The sequence below is a fragment of the Lissotriton vulgaris genome, unplaced genomic scaffold (assembly GCF_964263255.1).
Source record: "Lissotriton vulgaris unplaced genomic scaffold, aLisVul1.2 SCAFFOLD_550, whole genome shotgun sequence".
Lineage (NCBI taxonomy): Eukaryota > Metazoa > Chordata > Amphibia > Caudata > Salamandridae > Lissotriton > Lissotriton vulgaris.
The window spans coordinates 595,201-617,630 of NW_028247597.1; the positions used below are offsets into that span (position 1 = coordinate 595,201).

At 47.9% G+C, this 22,430-nt stretch overlaps 1 protein-coding gene across 1 annotated transcript in view; it reads right to left on the minus strand.

Moving 5' to 3' along the window:
- Window positions 1-22,430, minus strand: part of PIAS1 (protein inhibitor of activated STAT 1) — an 854,757-nt gene that overhangs the window by 328,324 nt on the left and 504,003 nt on the right. The gene's annotated exons all lie outside the window — the stretch shown is intronic.

Below are 22,430 nucleotides of genomic sequence, written 5' to 3' on the forward strand. Positions count from 1 at the left end.
GGTGCAGAAGTATATGGATGTAGACTTTGTCTCCGACACCAAAGGCAGAACCTCTTCCACTTCGCCCAATAGCTCTTATTAGTACTAGGCGCTCGGGCCTGGGCTAAAATGTCTCTACATTCTCCTGAAAGATTCAAACCCTGGAATTCTCTGAACTCAGGAGCCACGCAATTGAAGGGACTTCAGGTCTGGATGCAGAACCTGACCCTGAGCCATTATTAGCTGTTACGGAACAGGCCGAAAGGGGAATCGGTTGATCTTGCGAGAGAAGAAGGAGTTCTGTGTACCAAAACTGCCTGGGCCATGCTGGTGCAATCAGAATCATTCTGCACTGCTCCGCCTTGAGCTTGCGGATCAGTCTCGGGATCAGCGGAATAGGTGGAAAGGTGTAAACAAATGCGCCGTACCAGGCTATCAAAAGCGCATTCCCCAAGGATCCCTGATGGAGATCCCTGCTTGCTTAGCACTGGCATTTGGCGTTCTGAGGAGTCGCAAACAGATCGATGTTTGGGGTCCCCCAACGTGAAAACAGCTCCTCCAGAATGGTCTGATCCAATTCCCATTCGTGACTGATAGTCTTTTGGCAACTCAAAGCGTCCGCTATGGCATTGAGTGTGCCTGCCATATGTTCCGCTGAAAGAGTGATATTGTGTTGGATCGCCCAATTCCACAGTCTCTGTGCTTCCTTTGAAAGAGTGCAGGATCTCCACCCGCCCAGCTTGTTTATGTAGTGCATGGCCGTGGTGTTGTCTGTCCGAACCAACACTGAACGGTTGCGGATCCTTGGAAGGAAAGCCTGTAAGGCTAGACGGATGGCCATAAGTTCCAGTAGATTGATGTGGGACTTGCCCTGGACTGTGCTCCAATGACCACTGACTTTCAGCTCTTGGAGGACCGCTCTCCACCCCTCCATGGAAGCATCTGTTGTGATGGTGGAAGTTGAAATGGCATACCTACTGAAAGATTCTCCTTTAGTAACCACCAGCTGCTTGCTTTTCGCATTCCCGGTGTGATCACGATGTTGTCGTCGAAGGAGCCTGTTACCTGACGCCATTGCTTGTCCAGTTGTTCTTGCAGTGGACACGTTCGAAGCCTGCAGTGTGGTATCAATGGTATGCAGGATGATATCGATCCGAGAAGCGATTTGTATTGGCAAACTGACAGAAACTGTCTTGTGTGCAGGAGGCGAGCTGAGCAAATCAGTTTGGTTTGGCGCTCATCCGAAGGGAAAGCCATGCAGCAATCCGTGTCTAGGATCGCACCCAAAAGCCTCGCTGTCTTGGAGGGGTGCAAAATCGATTTCTCCTTGTTGAGGCGAAGGCCCAGCTGCTCGAATAGTTGACTGCAGCTCGTGACTGCCCTGGATGCTTCTAGGAATGAAGGAGCTTTTACCAGCCAGTCGTCCAGATAGGGGAAGACTTCGAAAGACTGCTTCCTGAGAAAAGCTGCCACAGGACTTTGTAAAGATCCTTGGTGCGGACCGAAGACCAAAAGGCAGTACTCTGAATTGGAAATGGCTCTTGCCTCCTGTGAATCGAAGATATTGCCTGTGAGCTGGATGAATGGGCACATGGAAATATGCATCCTCTAAATCCAGGGTTGCCATGTAGTCCCCTGGATTGAGAAGACGGACAATGTCCTGGAGGGTGACCATCCTGAAGGACAACTTGATGAGATAAGTGTTGAGCTTCCGTAGATCTAAAATCGGACGCCACTTCTCCTTCGTTTTCCGAACCAGGAAGAACCTGGAATAGGACTCCTTCCCAATCTGGGAATGAGGTACAGGCTCTCTTGCCCCCTTGATGAAGAGTTGGTGGGCTTCGAGACGAAGAAGTCCTAGATGTTTGGGTGTAATGGCGTCTGGAGCTCTCGTTGGAGGAAGATTTTGAAACTCCGTGTGTCCTCTTTTGATGATGTTCAGGACCCACTGGTCTGATGTTATGACCTTCCAGCTGTTTAGGCAATGGGCAATCTTGCCCCCCACTGATGTTAACGAGGGTAAAGGAACAGTAGAAAGAGCCACATGGCTGCTATTGTCTCTTAGTATTGTCTCTCCTCTGTTGTCCTTGACGCCCTCTCGGATGCTGGCGAGAGAAAGATCCCGATTGACCCCTCTGTGAATATTGGGGTTTGTATGACTGGTCGGATTGGGAGTAGGAAGAGTAGCGTTGCTGATTGCCGCCTCTGTAGGATGAGAAACCTCTTCCTCTGGCCCCCTAAACGGAACTTTACGGTATTGTAATGTTCCCAAGGCCTTAGCAGTATCATTATCTTTCTTTTTGCCTTGTAGGGCGTCATCCATGTGTTTACCAAACAACATCTCTCCGTCGTAAGGTAGATCCAGAATCTTGTTCTGTACTTCCTGTCTAAACCACGTGGCTCGCAGCCAGCCCTGGTGTCGTCAAACAGCCGAGCCTGCTAGCGCTCGGAAGGCAGTAGTAGCTATATCCATAGCGCAGTCGATTACCTCCGAAGAGGCGCTCTCCCCTTCCATCAAGATTTTCCAGACCTCCTCCTTAGACCCATATTGAAGTTCTTCCACAAACAGAGAGGTCACAACACCTCTGGCGATCACATCTCCCAGAATCGCCAGAGCATTAGCCGCCCTAACGAGGAGGCTGGCCATTGTGGAGAATCTTTTTCCAACATTGTCCAGTCTTTATCAGGTGGTGTCGTTAGAGGCATGGAAGGATTCTTGGATTTAGACTGTGCGGCCTGGGAGATAACCGAGTCCGGTTTTGGTTGACCTGTAAGACATGCAGGGCTACCCTCCGGCGCCCTATTCTTTTTCTCCAGTCTGGGAAGCACTGGGAGGACCGTGGCTGGATTTTGCATCGCCTTTATCCCTTCAGACCAAACATGTTCAATGATGGGGATTGAACGAACCAACTTCCGGAATGGTTCTTTGAAGTCGTACAAAAAACAGTCAGATTGAACTGTGTGAACTGGAAGACCAAATCTTTTGGACGCTCGTTCCATTAGGTTGTGAAAACGAATAGTTTACCTGTCGGTGTAGTTTTGCAGCTTGAAGATCTTTCTGGATTCACTATGCTGTGCATATTCCGCAGTCTTGTGGTTGGGTCCGGATTCGTAGTCTTTTTTTTTTTTTGTAGCCCAGGTGGGCGTCGGCGTCACACCTCCTCGGGTGCATTTCCGGTGACGTCGGCATGCTTCCTGTGGAAGCTCCCACTCTTGGGCGCCATCTTCGGATTCTTTTTTTCCATGTTTCTTTCGTTTCCGAAGTGATGGCAATGTTCTATTTAGGTGAAATTTTTAACCGCTTTGTACTTAAAGTCCTTTCTACTTTTTTTTTTTTTGACCACCTCTTCCCTCTCCAGCCTCATCTTTCTGGCGGAGGTGGGTGGGTTCGCTAGTGAATCCAGAAAGATCTTCAAGCTGCAAAACTACACTGACAGGTAAGAAACTATTTGTTTTGCAGCGTGAATCTTTCTGGATTCACTATGCTGTGCATAGATTTTGTAGCGGTTTCTCATTTCTGTGGCGGCTGGGTGGAAGATGAGCGTTGGTTATTGAATATGTGCTGGAGCACCCTTTGTCCGACTTGTGCTTCCTTGTTCATCTGAATATCCACGCAGTAGTGCTTCGTGAACGTGTGCACCGAAGCCCATGTTGCCGCCAGGCATATGTCTTGTATGGGTGTGTTAGCCAGGAAGGCTATTGTAGCACCCTTTTTCCTAGTGGAGTGAGCACGTGCCCCCTCTGCTAGTTCTTGCCCTGCCCTTTTGTGGCAGAGTTGAATTGTTTGTGCGATCCATCGTGCAATAGTGTTTTTGGTTACTGCCTTGCCCATGAAACTGTTGGCGAATGACACAAAGAACTGTTTTGTTTTCCTGTGTCCCTTTGTCCTCTCAATGTAGTGCATGACCGCCCTTCTGGCGTCTAGGGTGTGCAGAGCTCGCTCTGCGCTAGTCGTTGGTTTTTGGAAAAAACTCGGTATCTGTATGGACTGGTTCATGTGGAATTTGGACACCACCTTTGGCATGAAGTGTGGGTCGGTCCTCATCACAACCCTATCATTGTGTATTTGTATGTAGGGTTCCTGTAGCGTTAGTGCTTGAAGCTCGCTTACTCTGCGTAAGGACGTTATTGCAACCAGGAAAGCTGTTTTCATAGTTAGCATTTTTAGGGAGGCCTTTTGAAGTGGTTCAAAGGGCTCCTTCATGAGTTCCGTTAGGACTATGTTCAAGTTCCATGCCGGTGGCGGCACACGCCTGGGTGGTGCGATCCTTTTCACTCCTTCCAGGAACCTCTTCACAACCTGTGATGTGAAGAAACTCCTGCCCATCTCACCCCTTGTGTAGGCGACTATCGCTGCCAAGTGAACTCTCAAGGAGGACGAGCTGAGGTTCTTTTCCAGTAAGTGCGTCAGGTATTTTAGCACTGTGGAGTCCTTCTTCATTTTATTGTGAAGCCTTTCTTTCCTGTACCACATCGTGAATCTTTTCCATTTTGTAACATAGCACTTCCGTGTGCTGGGCCTTCGTGCCTCCTGAAGGACCCTGAGGGTGCTTTCTGGCAGTCTCAAATGTGCGAACTCTATGTCCTCAGGAGCCATGCCACTAGGCTCAGGTTCTCTGGCTCTGGGTGCAGTAACTCTCCGTTGTGCATGGAGAGCAGGTCTTTTCTCCTGCCGAATCTGTGGGGTGCACTCTGTGTCATCTCCAGAATCTGCGAGTACCATGTCTGCCTGGCCCACTGTGGCGCGACCAGTATCAGGGTCATGTTGCTCGCTCTGCACTTGCTCAGTACTCTGTGCATCAGTGGTATCGGGGGGAAAAGCGTAAGCAAATATCCCGGACCAATCTACCCATAGGGCATTCCCCAGGGACCCCTCTTCGGGTTGTGTGGATGCAAAGTTTTGGCATTTTGCATTCTGGCGTGTTGCAAACAGGTCCACTGATGGCGTTCCCCACCTGTTGAACAACCACCTTGTCTCCTGAGCATTGAGCTCCCACTCGTGGGATGCCGATGTCGGTCTGCTGAGCCAGTCTGCTTGAATGTTCTCCTTCCCTTGTAGGTGTATGGCTAGCAGGTCTATCCTGAGGGGGATGGCCCATCTCCATATCTCCTGCGCCAGCGTTGAAAGCGTGGTTGACTGTGTTCCACCCTGCTTGTTGATGTAGAACATCGCTGTGGTGTTGTCTGTCTGTAGTAACACCTTGTGCTTGTACAGTCTTGTTTGGAAGGCTTTCAGTGCAAGGAAGATTGTCTTCAATTCTAGGTAATTGATGTGCTTTGTCGCATCTGTTGGTGTCCACAGTCCCCTCACTTTGAGTTCCTCTATGTGAGCGCCCCATCCCTTCAGGGATGCGTCTGTGGTGATGGTCACTGTTGGCGTTGGGGGCGTTAGAGGCTTTCCCCTTGTTATGTTCTCCATGGTCCACCATGTCATCTCCTTCTGCACTGCGTGCGTCACAACCACTAGATCCCCCCAACTGCCTGAAGCCTGTGACCATTGTTCCTGGAGCCATTCTTGCATGGGTCTCACGTGAAGTCGTACATTCGGTACCAGGCGGATGCACAATGCCATCATCCCCAAGATCTTGCTCGCAGTCCTCACTGCCCGAGCTTGTCCCCTCCGGTAGAGGCGCGTTTCCCTCACCAGTGCCCTTGCTCTCTTCTCGCTGGGGAACACCTTGCCCTGTAAGGTGTTGATCTGTGCCCCCAGGAAGATCTTCACTTGTTCCGGCTCCATTGACGATTTCCTCCAATGGATGGAGAACCCCAGGTTTATGAGCGTACTCGTCACTGTATGTGCGTGTTGCTTGCATTTCAGGTACGAGTTTGCTTTCACCAGCCAGTCGTCCAGGTAAGGGTATACGTGTATTCCCTGCCTTCGTAGGTGCGCTGCGACTGCCGCGAGGCACTTTGTGAAGACCCTCGGTGCTGATTTTAGCCCGAAGGCTAGTGTTGTGAACTGGTAGTGGCTTTCTCCGATCGTGAACCTGAGCATATGCTTGTGCTTTACGTTCATTGGGATGTGCAGGTAGGCGTCCTTGAGGTCTATCGTGACCATGAAGTCTCCGATCTGCAATTGCGGTAGCACCTCTTGCAGGGAGGTCATTTTGAATTTTTGTGTTCTTATGAATTTGTTCAGGAACCTAAGGTCCAGAATGGGTCTCATTGTCTCGTCTACCTTTGGTACCAGGAAGTACGTTGAGTATATTCCCTTGTTTCTTTCCTTGAAGGGAACCTGTTCTATGGCCTGCTTTTGTAGGAGTTCTTTTGTTTCTTCCTGAAGCCGCTCTAGCGGTTTGTTTGCAAGTGGCTTTCTCTTTGGTTTCCTGCTTGTTGGCCTCCCTTCCAACTCTATGCAGTATCCGAATTGGATGATGTTGAGGATCCACTTGTCTGATGTGATTTCTCTCCATTCCTGGAGGTAGAATCTTAATCTTCCACCCACTGGTGTTATGTGGTGGTAGGTGTCCAGTTTGTCTTGACCCCTTTGTACGTGCTGCCCCCTGGGATCTTTTCTGTGGGCGGGCACACAGATCTTTTTGAAGTCATTTAGAGGTGGGCTGCTGGCCCCCTCTTTTATGCTGTCCTCGTCCATTTCCTCTCCCTCGAAAGGACTGGCCTCTTGACTCGTACTGCCAGGACTGCTTCTGCTGACTCGGTTGCGCCTGCGAGTCTGCCTGGTGCGTCTGTTGGAAAGCCTGGTGTGATGTACCTGGCTGGTTTCCACCCCTCCCGACGGGCCTCCGTGACTGGGTGCCCCTTTTGTTGCCTCTGAACTGCAATGCTCCCATGGATCTTGCAGTTTCATTGTCCTTCTTTAGTTGACTGAGTTTTTCATCAACTGTTGTTCCGAACAGCGTCTCGCCGTTGAACGGTGTGTTCAAGATGCTGTGTTGCACCTCTGGTTTGAAACCCGAAACCCTGAGCCAGGCGTGTCTTCTTTCAGTGACACCCATCATCATGAGCCTGCTGGAGGTGTCTGCTCCATCCAGGGCCGTCTTGAGGCAAGAATTTGCCGCATTCTTCCCGTCTTCCACCAGTTTCTCTGCCTTCTGCCTGGCCTCCTGGGGCAGGTCTTTCACCAGCTGTCCCAGCTCCTCCATGATCTGGTACATGTGCCTGTTTATGAGGGCATTGGAATTAGCCATGCGCCATTGGGTCGCGGCATTCCGTTCGATCCTTCTGCCCACTAGGTCCATCCTTTTGCTCTCCTTATCAGGTGGTGGTCCAGAAGTAGTGGGCACGTTAGCCCTCTTCCTTGCTGTGGCTGTGATGATGGAGTCCGCTGAGACCGTGCCCTGAATGTAGGCTGGGTCCTTTGAGGAATGCTTGTACTTCTTCTCCGTTCTGGGAGTGACTGCCTTGCATGTTGCGGGCTCCCTGAACGTTTCCATCCCCTGAGCCAAGACGCTTTCGAGCATTGGCAGATACTGGCTCCTTGTTTGCGAGGGGAGTAATGTCTCGAGAAGAAAGTCTGCTTTCTGCTTCTCTTCGTCGAGTTTGAGTCTAAAAGCAGCTGCGGCAGACCTTATCACCGAGTTGTAGGCCCCGATGTCGTCCGGCGGCGATGGCATCGAGGGATATGTGTTGACCGCCTCCTCCGGGCTTTCGGTGTCGACATCCAAGTAATCCTCCTCCTGCGGGTCAGAGGTGGCAGACTCGGCGTCCATCCTGCTGTCCTCTTCTTCTCCATAGTTGTAACTCTCGTAGGGGTTCTCGTCATGTTCCTGGTCGTCGACCATTTCGACGCCCGGGTCATGTTCCTCGAAGTTTTCGTCTTCCTCCTCGACCAGCTCCACCACGGGTGGCTTGGTCTTGTGGGGAATCGTGAAGGTTTTCATCTTGGCGTCGAAATCTTTCTTCCGCTGCAAGATGTTTTCCATTTCGGCTACGAGGCGCCTTCTTTTAATCTCCATCTCGGCCGCGTGATCCGCGCCAGGTGGTTCGGCCGCTCTCTTCGGCGTTTGGCTCGGCGCCGAGATTTTCGGTGCCGGAGACTTGGACGTCGAACTGAGTTTCGGGTCCTTGGACGGCGTTGGGGCCTTAGGGTCTTTCTCCCTCGGCGTCGATCGGTCCCTTTCGGGGGCGATTTTCGACGACTTCTGCTGTTCAACAGCTCTCGGCGCCGGGGACTCCTTCTCAGAGGATCCACTGGGCCTGTGAGTAGTCGCGGACGGCAGGTGTTTCTGCGTCGGCGCTTTCGGGGCCTTGCCCTCGTTTTTTCGAGACTCAGAGTCTCTCGGGTTCTTGGGGAACGAAGAGTCTCCTACCTTATCAGAAGTCTTCGTGTAATCGGTCTCTACGACCGTGTAGCTGTCTTCGGCGGCAGCGTTGTCCTCTTCCTCTGAAGACATCCCCAGCTCGTACAGCGATGGCGTCGGGGCTTTTCCCTGCAGGGTGGCGTGCGCTACCTTCTGGCTCGCTCTCACACAAAGGGTCTTCGGGGCGAAGGCGGAGCAGGCGCTGCAGTCCTCTCTTCCGTGGTCTACCGGTAGGCAAAGGTTGCAAACCGGGTGTTGATCCTTCTGCGCGTACTTGTGGTGGCAGTTACGGCAGAATTTGAACGGCGTGTTGTCCATCATCGAGTGTTCAGGGCCTCCCTGGCCGCGTGGACGTCGACGATCGTCGAAGTTCTCGATGATTTCTCCTTCTTCGCTGATCAGTGATCGGCGAAGTCTTCCGTAGTCTTCTGGTGAATTCCTTCCCCAATTTCAGTCTTTTCCTTGTACTTTCTCCAAAAATGTCTTGAGTCCAACGGGAACGATCCAGACCCGACCGCGGAAAAAAGAATCTGAAGATGGCGCCCAAGAGTGGGAGCTTCCGCAGGAAGCATGCCGACGTCACCGGAAATGCACCCGAGGAGGTGTGACGCCGACGCCCACCTGGGCTACAAAAAAAATAAAAAAAAAAGAAAAGACTACGAATCCGGACCCAACCACAAGACCGCGGAATATGCACAGCATAGTGAATCCAGAAAGATTCACGCTGCAAAACCTCCAATATCTGCTGGAGGAGATGTTGCGGTATCAGGCCCTGTAACATCCGGATCTTGAAGGCCATCTTGATTCCCGTCCATATTCTGATCTTGGTCAGGATCCCTCTGCTGATCCACATCAGATGAGGCATCATCATCATCCCGAATGGCAACTACCTCCTGAGGATGTTCTATGGGCTCTAGGTCATGCACCCTTAAGGTCAAAGAGGCGTCCGTCACTGGTTGCAATACTTGAGGCAGAGGTGTGGGAGGACGTTGTTGTTGAACCTCCTGTTGCGTAGGAAAACTCCTTCGATAGTCCTGTAACATTAATTGCAGGTTAGAAATGAGAGGACGGCATCGCTACCATCTCTTGTTGAGATTGACATTGAGATCTCTGTGAATGACCCTGCATGCAAGGCCTCTCTTGCTGGTCATAAAAGTCTTGCAGAGAATAGTGGTGCTGCTCCGCCTAGCCTTCCTCAGAACTGACCTCCTGTAATTTGACCTGCAAGTCAGATGGGCTATAAGCTGGCCCATAATTGCTATCATCTTCCTCCTCAGAGTCCTCATCAAGCAATAAGGTAGGAGGCAACAGCGTAACCCGCCGTGGAGATGTCATTTCTGGTGTTATACGTTTCTTCCTTTGAGAAATGCAGATTTTCCCCAGTCGACAACGTCGTCGACGGGATTGTCGTAGACGGTTGAATCTTCGTCGACTGTTTCGTCAACGGAAGCGCCAAAGAAGATACTGTGCTCGTCGTCAGAATCATGGTAGCTGTCGTCGTCGACGTAGTTCTCGTCGTCTCCATCGACGCTACCATCGACGCTACCTTCGACGCTACCTTCGACGTCATAGTCGTCGAAAAAGCCAGCTTCGCCGATGACGAACAGGAATCAGGCATCTTAAACATCGCAGACAGTGAGGATGCCGTCGTCGTAGCCATCGTCGACGAGCCCGTCGACGAGGCCAATTTTAAAGACAAGTCTTTTTTACAGGAATCGTCAACGTACCTGTGGGTTTTCACCGTCGACGAACGCCGTTTCTTGTCAGAAGGTATGTCCTGAGGCGTAGATGAAGGCTTTTTCACCTCTTTTTCTTTTTCTGGAGGTGGTGAAGTTACAGAGATGATTCTTTTAGCCTTTTTTGATGGTTGCAACTACTCAGGCTGTCCCTGCCTCTCCTTTTCACCGTGGTGAGGAGATTTAAGTGAAGCAGGCCTATCAGGCCTATCAGACCTATCAGAGGTCCAAGGTAAGGCCTTCACATGGGGCTCATCAGATGTTGAAGGGGGGGACCTACCCCTCTTCTTAGATCTTCTTGGTGATACAGCAGAAGAAGAGCCCTCACTGTCCGAAGACAGAACTTCCTTGCTATCCTTTATTTTTTGCAACCAGGTCAGCAGGCGGCCTTCTCTGTCCCTCAAGGTCTTGGTGGAGAAGGTTCTGCAAATCTTGCAGTCAGTAGCCTTGTGGTCCGGGTATAAGCAGTATATGCAGTATTCATGTTGGTCATCAACAAACAACCTCTTTTTTGAGAAAGTAGCACAGGCTCTAAAAAGTGCTTTCTTCTCTTTGTCAGACATGACGAAAAACAGGCAAAATGTTGTAGAAATATACTCAGAAGTGAAGAAAAAATGAGCAGAGCTCAATGGAGACTCCCTTGCACAACTTGCGGTAGAAAATCTGAGGCTCTCTCAGGAAGGTTCTGTGGGGTGAGGCTGCTCTGATTGGCGCTTGCAAGAATTTGGTCTCTTTTACAAAAAGAGGTGGATAAGCTACAAAATGAGATGAGGCCTAGGCCTATTTTTTCACTTTGTGCTTACTACTATGGTATTTTTTATTTACCGAGGCTCCCATTCCGACGACGGGAAATGATACAAAGCTTGGGAATCTATGAAAGTTCCAATACTGGGGCAAACTAAATTCTCGAAGGATTTAGTTATAGATTGTCTAGCATTAGACCATGGTATTAAAATACCATGGTTGTGTCACATTCTTAATCTTTTGACAAAGTGCGAAATATGTACAGACTACCCCATAAGCATACATGAGTATAGTAAAAGAGATCTGAAATTGAGATATCTTGCTGCTACTGAACATTATAGGGATAGGATGATCAAGCAAAAACAGTCAGTGGCAGCTTATTGTGAACGTCCTTATATGAGGGGCACCCAGTTATATCTTACCCTGGTCCAAAATGTCCAGCACAGATTTTATCGGACCAGACTAAGGATGAGCACTTTACATTATTTAGTTGCTTTCCCAAAAACTGAGAAATGGCACAGAATATTGCCCCCTTGTCCATGTGATGGCAAAACCTCTCAATCCACCCTGCATCTCATTTTATTCTGCCCTTTTTATATGGATATCCGAAAAACTGTATTGAAACCACTATTTTTTAAAAACGTGCTTTTTAATTATAAGGACACATTTAATTTTATCTGTAGTTTGGACACCATGAAAATAATATGTGCTGTAACATGCTTTATACAAAAATTAATTAGAAGGAGAAAAGACTATACACCTTTGGACGCTCTGCTATATGAAAAAGAGGATGAGTAAGATATCCTCTAAATCGCATTCTTTGCACTGATTGCACTTGCACTTTATTGCATTTTAAGGATTTTGAAAAATGGACCTACTATTTTACGCTGTTTCTTTGTATTTTAAATTTGCAAATGTTGTACCACCATTAATGTCCCTATGAAATTTAGTTAGAATGTACCCTTTAAGAAATGTGTATTAGTATGCTTTTATGGTGTTTGCCTTGTTGTCACCGAATAAAGCTGTTTTAATTTGATTTGTATATAGATATATTATTAAGTAATTCACCTAGACAATTACACTCCCTCCCTCCAGTTCCTCAGTTTCTTTCCCCACTAAGTACTGCTGGTACAGGCGCCAAAAACTCTTAGGTCGGTTCTGAGAAGGAAGAAATAATTATATATGTTGGATTGTGTGCTACAACACAGCATATGAGTGTTCCATTCCTGAGTGGTCATTATAGGACCTTCAGCCCAGCGCATAGTGACACGACATTTGGCAAGCAACAGTCCAATCGCTACTAATTTCCCAGCACTTTTTTTGACTCCGATATCATAGACCAGTAATGCAAGTGACAGATCAGGGATATGGGAAAGCCCTGTGATCTCATTTAAGGCTTGGAATATCTTGCCACAATACTCCAGAATTCCAGGCCGTGTGTATAAACCTGGCGTCTTGCGCGTGGCAACGGGAACACTCCGCTGTATCACGGAGTCCATACCGAAAAAGTCTTGCTGGTGTAAAATACACTCTTGATATATTTAAATTGAATTAGCGGTCTACTATCAACAGAAACCCGTTTTATCACTTTGCGACAATACTGCCAGCACTTATCTTAGAGCACCTGCCCAAGTTTCCTTAGCTATTCCATGCGTGCCTTCATCAGGTGTGACCTCCTGCACATAGCCATGGATGCTCGTCACTAGTTTAGCAGGGATGGGGTTAAGTAATAAATGGACAAGTGCAAGCATTTCTGGAGGCTCCTGTATGTCCTCCCCTAATAGGCCTTGTAATGCATGTCGGGCTCTATAGTACTGATATCGAGTTAGGGTCCAGGGTTCATGACATTCCACAAAGACCTCCTCCTCAGCAGGAACCACACCGTTGTGGAATAAAATCACCCACCTTGCTTATACCTACGGTCTGTACTGCGCAGACAACATCTCTATCTCTCCCAGTCCAAAACCACCAACACCACTCCAGCAACATGTGGGGAGTACAGCAAGGTTCCCATTGGTCGTTCCAGTAGGTTACTTCACGCATGTACTGTGGAGTTTAAACAGTCAAAGGTGCTACTGGGCACCCAAAGAGAACCTGGGGAAAAGTGTTGGGGTCAGCAGCATCTCTCTCAATGTGTAGATGCGGCAAATCCCCAGGTCCGTGTATCTAATAGTGTGCGTGTGAGCTCTGCGCCGCACGGCGCTTTGAGTTCACCCATGTTATAGGGCAAGGTAAGAGTGTCCCACTTTACCCTCTGTTGCTTCCCTGCCAGGTTAGCTTTTTCATCAGGTAACGAAGAATAACAAATATGGCGCGCGGAAGGAGCAATGGAATATGTTGGAATAAAAATAGGAATCTGGGAACCACAATCATCTTCAGAGATGTGGCCTATTAATGATAGGTGCAAAAACAACAATTGATGGACGGAATGTTGCACAATGGCAAAACATTCACCCCCAGTCACAGATCTGGGTTTAATCCATCGTTATTTTGCTCTCCGCACAGCCCCAGTTCAGACATGGCCATATGCAAATCAGTCTTGACCCTGTGCCTCATGGGAACAGTCCAGCCAGAACTGCCAAACCATGTCTTCCCTGCACCGGAATCAAGCATCCTTGGACCGGTTTCTGGCTATCAGGGTGGTGTGGTGAGCAAAATAACGATGGATTAAACCCAGATCTGTGACTGGGGGTGAGTGTTTTGCCATTGTGCAACATTCCATCCATCATCTTGTCTGTTTTGCTGTTGACCCTATGTGGGAAGGGTATGCCCAGACGTGGGTCCCGTGCTCACTAAGGCACTGGAGTCAAGCTATCCTGGCTGAAAGCGACCGATAGCCAGAAACCGGTCCTAGGATGCTTAATTCCCGTCCAGGGAAGACATGGCTAGGCAGTTTGGGCTGGACTGTTCCCATGAGGCACAGGATCAAGACCGATTTGCATATGGCCATGTCTGAACTGGGGTGGCTTGGTGAGCAAAATAACGATGGAATAAACCCAGATCTGTGACTGGGGGTGAGTGTTTTGCCATTGTGCAACATTCCATCCATCATCTTGAGTGTTTTGCTATTAATGATATGGGCAACATATTCCAACGATCTGTCTCATTATCTAGTTTGTGAATTGCCTTCCCATAATTATCCAGTAGCACTTTACCTGGGTCTGTGTGGATTTGTACGCCTAAATAGCACACCAAGTCTGTTGACCACTGTAAAAAGAAGTCAAGCTGCACAGGAGTCCTTGTTCGGGTCAAAGGGAAAATGGACTTCTCTCTATTTACCCTGACGAGCAGCAATTCCCCAAAGGGAACAACCTCCTGAAGCACTGGTGTTAAATGTCTCTCTGGTCCCGGATGTAAAGTAATGTATCGTCTGCATACACCAGTACAATGAGGAAGTAGCCTAGGAAGCGCAATCCCCTTTGGCTGTGGTATTTCCTCAAGGCACACTCTAAGGGTTCTGCCACAAATGCGTATAGGAGGGGAGATAAAGGGCAACCCTGTCAAGTCCCCTAGTAATAGGGATGAGGAAGTGACCGTATCACTCATTCGTGTCCTGGCAGTAGGGGCCGTGAACAGTATTGTAATTAGTTAAATAAAAACCTTGCCAACGCCAACCCGTCGGAACACTGCCGTCATAAATGCCAATTCCACTGAGTCAAACGCCTTTTCAGCATCCAAAAAGACTGCTGCAGCCATAACATCTGGGTCTACCCTTTGAATGACACCAAAGACTGTTCTAAGGTTGTAGGTTATGCTCCTACCAGGAACAAATCCCGTATGTTCTGGGAGGACAACCAAGGATGCTATAGGGGTTAGTCGGTTCGCCAGCACCTTAGCAAAAAGCTTAGTGTCAACTTTCAGTAGTGATAGCGGCCTAAAAGAGGAGCTACTGTCGGGTGGCTTACTGGGTTTCAAGAGGGAAACAATCAGTGCTTCCCTCATCGAAGTGGGCATCACCTCAGCCTCCGCCATTGCCTCAAAGAGCGTGATTTATTTATTGAAGAGTTTTATATAGCGCTAGCCAGACTCTAGGGTATCAGAGCGCTTTACAACATTTATCAAAAATTCAATCAAACATAAGAAGTGACAGTAGTAGAATACATTGATTTGTGACGAGTACAGTTCAAACACAAAGAGTAACTCAATAATGTGTGACAAATCCAGATCGGTGGGGGAGGGGGGAGGGGGGGGGGGGGGGGGGGGGGGAGTTCCAACGGAGCCATTTGATGCTCTTGATGCTAGTTAGTGAGCCATGGCAATTAAATGTTTTTGAAAGAGACTGGGTTTGGGTTAAGAGAACAGGAAGCAATGGCGCTCTAAGCGGTGTGATATCTGTTGATAGGACTGTTCGTGCAGTGGGCACGCGATGCAAAAACAGGACAGGGGAACACAAACCCAGAGAACCACCCCAGCAGCGGAATAGGAAGACCTAAACCGAAAGAGAAGGAGAACAGATCCTGTGCACACACTGGTGATATCAGTGGTCCTGAAGTCAGACACGTGTGACTGAATCGGAAGACACATCAGGTCGGTGCGTCCGTGTAGCGCGGTCCGGGTAATGGACGCACGGACCTGATGAGTCTTCCGCTCTTCTGACCCAGGTTACCTCGGACAGTTTTGGACGTACCCATCCAGTACTCTCTCTCAGTCATTACCATACTAGTTACCACGTGGCCGACTTTGCATCCAGTAGTCGCCACCACGAACCTAGTCATCCTCCCAGCACATCAGCCCTGATGAGTCACATCTCCCACACGGTGTGACGAAACACGTGTCGGCTGGCTATTATTTTCTGTACTGACCAACAATTGACTTATAAAAACATTTTCACCTACATGAAAGTTTGTGTTTTGATCCTTTTGAACCTTTCACGCGCTATCCACTCTTATATAAAATTTGCGTTCTGACTTCAGCACCACTGACCTCACCATCGTGTGCACAGGATCTGTTCTCCATGGCAATTAAATGTGCTTGAGATATTCTGTGATAGCTTTGTTATCCAGGGATATACATGACCTATAAAGGTCTGCATAGTATCTGCTGAACCTTTCTGCAATGAAGTCTGTGTTATTCAGTGGATGCCCATCCTCATCTTGAATCCGCACAATGACCCTGGATGTTCACTCTCCCTGTACACTGTAGCAGGGGCAAATTTGCAGAGCGGATTGACATTACTATCAGCCGTATCGTGACACTCTTCAAGAGCCTTCTTAATATCTTCTACTTCTTTAGGGTCCCATGTATATTGATGGTTGCTTTCTAATTGCGCTAATTCCCTTTCAAGTCTAGCTAATCTATCCCTCAGAGATCTGAGCACTCCTGAATGTTTGGAAATAGTTATGCCTCAAATATATAATTTGATTGCTTCCCAAACAGTGAGAAAGATGTTTACCATACCAATGTTGTCTGAAAAGAAACCCTCTATCGAGGCAGCTAATTCAGCCTTAAAGACCAGGTCTAATATGTGTATGGGGGACGAATCTTCAGAGAAATGGTGCAAATTTCCAAGTTAGCAACTAATGTCCAATCAGATTAGGGAGTGGGTCACATATCAGGACATGTGTGGCTTAACTTTTAGATATCAACCAATAGTCTATCCAGGTATGGATATCGTAAGCCGCAGAATAATGCATGAAGCCCGCATCTCCTGAGGAGTGGTGCCTCCAGATATCAAGCCAATCCAGCTGGTCAGCTGTCTCAATAATCACTCTAGCTGCCGCAGAATGGCGACGTTTAGGTCCCCTAGAGTGGTCCAGCTCGGGGTTCAACATGCAATTAACATATCCGCCCCAAAATATGTGGCATATCCTCTCATTGAAGTAAGGGAGCACCCAGCTCGGAGTAAAACTACGGGTCATCACACTTGGGCTCTTAAATATTAACTAGCATCGCTACCAGTCCCTCCTTATTGCATCTAGTGATCACAAATCTGCCTTAGGGATCCGCCCTAATTCCCTGTAGGTTAAGACCTGATTTTGGGTTAACCCATATAAGGACACCACAGGCATGCGTAGTAAAACCAGCTTCATATTAATGACCTTATAATTTCTGTTGTGCCAGGATGTTACCAAAGGGGTGCAAGTGAGTTTCCTGCAACAATGTGACATCAACCCGAGGTAATTTAAGATAAGCCACTATCCTCCGGACATTTCAATAATCATTTAGGTCTTGTACATTCCATGTTAGGAACCTCATTCTCTTGCGAGGATTGTGTTCTATCTCAGGTTGTACCTTGTACCCCGTACTGATCTTGTTGTGCTACGTTGTCTGTGTACTGTTAGCCATCTGCACCATCCATATTCAATTTGACATTTACTTATAAAAACTTCAACCAAACTCCCTCCCACGCCATACAAACCCAAACAGAGCATAAGCGACATTTTATCTCTCCCCACACCTCCCTAACAGCCCCTTAACACAAAAAACGGAACATTAAGCATGAGCTGTGGAGCACAAATGGGGGTGAATGTTGCCAGATGTTACACCCGGCCGTGTCCCAGCATCACCCAAGCCTAACACAACCCTGTCTACATAAATTGCTCCACCCGCCTCATTCACCCCCCTCGTTAACATAAGACATAGCGATATCCCAAATATCTCTCAACAAGTCCCACATAGAGGGGGGAGTAGGCATTTTAGTTTTCTCCACTTTAAATTGTCCCCAGCCACCAGCTGCAGTGAATGAAGCACATAAAAGGAACCATTTTACCAGGGTCGCCTGTTATGCCAAGTATCACTGTCCCATTTCAGTCCAGAACCTGTACGATATGCAAATTACGGATCTGTTGCAGAGATCTCAATTGCATTTTTGTATTTGTATTTGCATTTGGTATTTGTATTTGTAAAGCGCGTATATCACCATAAGGTCTCATAGTGCTAGCTAGTGATTCACTGCAGGACAGGACAGTAAACGGCTATGATGTACGTGAATGAGCTAAACAACCAAGTTTTGAGTAGTTTACGGAACTTCTTATGATCAGTCTCCAGGCAGAGGGGTAAAGACAAGGTGTTCCAGGTTTCTGGGGCCAACCGGGAGAAGGATCTACCCCCATTTCTGGCGGTACGAATCTTCGGTACTGTCCGAAGAAATTTGCTATTGGACCTGAGTGATCTAGCCTGTTGGTATATAGTACGTTTTTTAGCTAGGTAGAGGTGTCCTTTGTTGTGGAGTGTCTTAAGTACCAGGCAACATAATTTAAAATGGATTCTTTTTTTGATTGGAGCCAGTGAAGAGTCTTCAGTGCAGGCCCGGATGGAGATCGTGCGGGCAGGTTGAGGACCAGCCTGGCCGCCGTATTTTGCACGACCTGGAGCTTTTGCCAGGAGTCCTACATTTATGGAAGCAAGTAGGGAATTGCAGTAATCCAGGCAACTAGTAATCTGTCCCTGCACGAGGGGCATCCTGGAAGACAGGGGGATCCATTTGAATATTTTTCTGAGACTACGCATGAGTCCATAACAGACGCGGACCAGATTGTTAATTTGGTTTAACAAGGACAGTTTGGAATCCAGGATTATGCCTAGATTGCTTGCGGCCGTCAGGTGAGGGAAAGGGACCTAATATGGGGGGGCCACCAATCACTGTTCCATAGTTTGTCTGCCATCCCAAAGAGCACAATCTCTGCTTTGTTAGCATTTAGGAGAAGGTGGTTGTTTGTCATCCAGGTGTTTATAGCTATCATACAGAGTTCAAAGCGTTTTTTTGGTTTCGGTGATGTCTGGTCCCATGGTGATTAGCAGCTGAGTATCATCAGCGTATGACACTGTTTGAAACCCAAAAGATTTTATGAGTTGGGCCAAGGGGGACACGTATAAGTTAAATAGCGTGGGGCTCAAAATTGAGCCCTGGGGGACCCCTTTATTAATGATTTGGCTTTCTGAGGAGAAATCACCTATTTGCACTTTAGATGAGCGATCTACCAGGTAGCTCCTGAACCAATTAAGGGCTGCTCCCTCGACACCAGATGCGCACAGGCGATCAAGGAGGATGCTGATTGCTTGGCATCCAGGGAAAGTCTGATATTATCGACTATTTCAAGCAGTGCCGTTTCGGTGCTATGGAAGGCCCTGAAACCTGATTCGGAAGGGTCCAGTAGTTTGTTGTTTTCCAGATGTTAAGTTGGCGATTAACCATGGATTCTAGAATTTTGCCAAAAAGTGGTAAGAGCGATATTGGCCTATAATTGGATAGTTGCTTGGGATCAGCAGAGGGTTTTTTTCAAAATGGGTTTCATAATGGCCTCTTTCCAGGGGGTAGGGACTATAGACTGTGACAGGGAGTGATTAAGTATAACAGTAAGATGGGGGGAGGAAAACGGAGCTAATCTTAGATAACACTTGAGCAGAGGCTGAGTCTGTGGGGGAGATTGATTTTATATGATTAAGGGCTAGTAATACTTCCTCCTCTGTGATAGTCTGGAAGTTAACAAGGGGAGCAGTATAAAGAGGTACGGGGTCAGAACTACTCCTGTTCGGTATAGTGTCAGAAGGTTGTGAAAATGTCATTGATCTTTTCGACGAAATAAGTGGAGAGCGAGTTTACCCACTCCTGGGAAGTAGGCAACGGGGGTTGACAGTAGGGAGGGTTAGTAAAATCCTTAACGATGTTGTACAATTCTCTCTGAGTTAGCTGCAAGGGTGATTCTATTGCCTAAGTATTCTTTTTTAGCCTTGGCTATGTGATTCATGTATAGCCAGTGAGTTGTCTTGTAAAGTTGTTTATCCCTGCTGTCCTTGGAACTCCTCCATTTGCGTTCTGCCATCCTATGGGCAAGTTTATCTATTTTGAGTTTGGGAGTAAACCAAGGGGAGAGTTTCGTAGGACATTTAGTTAGTTTTTTGGGAGCAATACTGTCCAGAGCGGGAGTTATGGCGAGGTCAAGGCTTCTGGCGCCATGGTTGGGATTGGTCCGCTCAAACAGGGGAATGGGGGGAAATGTGCGGAAAAATGGTCCAGGTTGATCTTGTTCCAGGCTCAACTTAGTTTGCTTATATTAGAATGTGGGGTGTACTAAGAGAATCTTGAAGGCGGAACCTTATCACATAATGGTCTGACCATAAAATGGGAAACGGTGGATCAATTTCAACTAAAGGGGAGTTGGTAAGAAGAAGGTCCAAGGTGTGCCCTGCTGAGTGTGTAGGACCGATAATGCGTTGGGAGAGTCCTAAGGTGTTAAGACTGTTTATAAAATCACTTGTGTGGGGATCTGATAGTTGCTCTGCATGAAAATTGAAATCCCCTATTAAAAGAAAATTGTCTGCAGCCAGTGTGTGGGGGGCGATAGCCTCTATGAGGTTGGTAGAGAAATGCGCTCTGTTGCCAGGAGGCCGATAGACTAGCGCACCCCGTCAAGATTTGTGACTGGTACTTTCTATGGAGAAGATGCAGATCTCCCCCCAGTCAGCTTGTGATGTCTCAATAATGTGGATCTTTATATTTGTTTTAAAAGCAATAGCAATCCTCCCCACCTCTTTTTTCCTTCCTGTCCAGTCTGAGTAGTTGTACTCCTGTGGGATAGCCGTGGCTATGTCGGGGTGGGAATTTTCATGTAGCCAAGTCTCTGTTATGATAAAGAAGTCTTGTTTCTCAGAGTCTATTAATGCCCATATTTCTATAGCATGCTTTGCAAGGGAATGGGCATTACAATAAAGGCCTGTCAGATATTTATTTGTGTATGTTTGCTGGTTAGTATGGTTGAGTTCAACCGCCTCTTTATCTGGTGTAGGTATATAGTCAGTGGTAGAATTGGGCATAGGGAGGACATTAGTGGCATTCTTAGCTAGTACCTGAAGATAGGCGGTCTTACTTGTTGTATTTAATGAGTGCAGTTCCAGACTAGAATACTGGATGATGGCCATGAAGAGGAGGAGAAGATAGAAGGCAAAACGAGCAGAGTGACTGGCAACTGGCGGCTGTCTGGCGCGGACGGGCGCAGATGGGCTTGCCTTTGGCGCGCCGCTGCACGCGTCCGCTAGGCGCACCTCCTTAAGAGAGGTAGGAGGTGGGCGGAACCGTTACCGTTAAAGTGACCTCCGCATGTTATTGGCAGTGATGGATGGCGATGCTGGGTCCCTCCGCTCAAACGGCACTTGCTGCGGCGGACCAGGGGAGCATGCCTGAACAGTAAGTGCTTATAAAAAATTGATTTTTAAAATGATCAAGAGCAGCACAGCATATAGTATTTTTAAGATTGAGGAGAGGTCTTGAAAATGGCACGTAACCTGACCTGTAGCCCCGTGGGATCACCAGCAGCGCGTCCGCTCGGCGCACCTCCTTAAGAGGGGTAGGAGGTGGGCGGGACTGCTACTGTTAAAGTGAGCTCCGTGTGTTATGGGCGGTGATGAATGGCGATGCTGGGTCCCTCCGCTCAAACGGCACTTGCAGCGGCGGACCAGGGTAGCATGCCTGAACAGTAAGTGCTTATTAAAAATTGATTTTTAAAATGATCAAATGGGACTAGCACTTCGAAAAAGTTACAGAGCACTCCCCCACCATACGCAGAGACCCAACGTCCCCACAGAACAGGGCTCCCCAACAGATGGGCATCATTGGTCCTCTGCTTCCAATGCGTGCTCATCCGGATTGGAAGAGGATCTAGAGGACCCTCTGCGAGATCCAGCACCCCCCTTCATTTTGAGAAACTGCAGCACCTGTTGCAGATTGGTCAAGACGTGAGGCTTCCCATCGACTAAGATCCGCAACTTGGCAGGGTACATCATGTTGAACTCCAAATACAAGTCTCAGAGTTTCCTTTTCACAGGTATGAATTGACGACATGCCTCCTGCACTGGTTGTGTAAAGTCCAGGTAGAGTGACATCAATCCCTTCATATCTTAGTGTCTTGAGTTACTCAGCTTTATGGAGGGCAGCATCCCAATCCCTCTAATTCAGAAGATGTGCTATAATTGGTCGAGGAGCATCAGCCGGAATCGGTCTAGAGGCAAGAAATCGATGTGCGCTCCAACAGCAGTAGGTCCATATAGAGGTCTGTATTGGGGATATTGATGGACTGCCACTCCCACAATTCTTATATTGTTGCACCGTGAGCGCGCTTCCAGATCTTCAGCCTTGGACTGCAAGGCCTGAAGCACATTGTCCATTTTAGTATGAGATAGGGTCTGCGCATGGAGGGTATCCTCTGCTTCAAAGACCCTATTCTCTACCGGATCTAGCCTTTGTGTGTGCTTATCCAGTCTTTCGGTCATCCTGTCTATACGGAAGGAGAGTGTGTAAATTTTCCCGTCGATTTTGGCCAGGATGCGCTGCATCGCTGTGAGAATTTGTTTTAAGTCGGAGTGCACCGAGTGTGGCTTGAGTCAGGCGGCAACGACCACTCAATTACTACTTAATACAATAATAGTTTGGTTGAACGTGTGATCAAACACTTTGTTTTTGCATATTTCAGAAGACATGGACGTTTTGTTGGTTTCTTAAAACAGTTTGATGATATCCTCAGTTTCTCATCTGAAGTTTATTGCATGTGACCTATAGATGATACAAGGATTCTGGATGCAAACATGCCACATAGAAACACTTTTGAACCTATTCTATGCCCTAAGCCAAAAGAGTATCCATTGGAGGTTTAATGCTGACCTGTTTTTACAGACTGAGCACGTCTTGTGACATGATTTTACGCTGTTTTCTGCAACTCATCAGTGAGACAAGATGCTTATATTCATAATGTGCCACTCAAAATAAGGCAACTAAGCT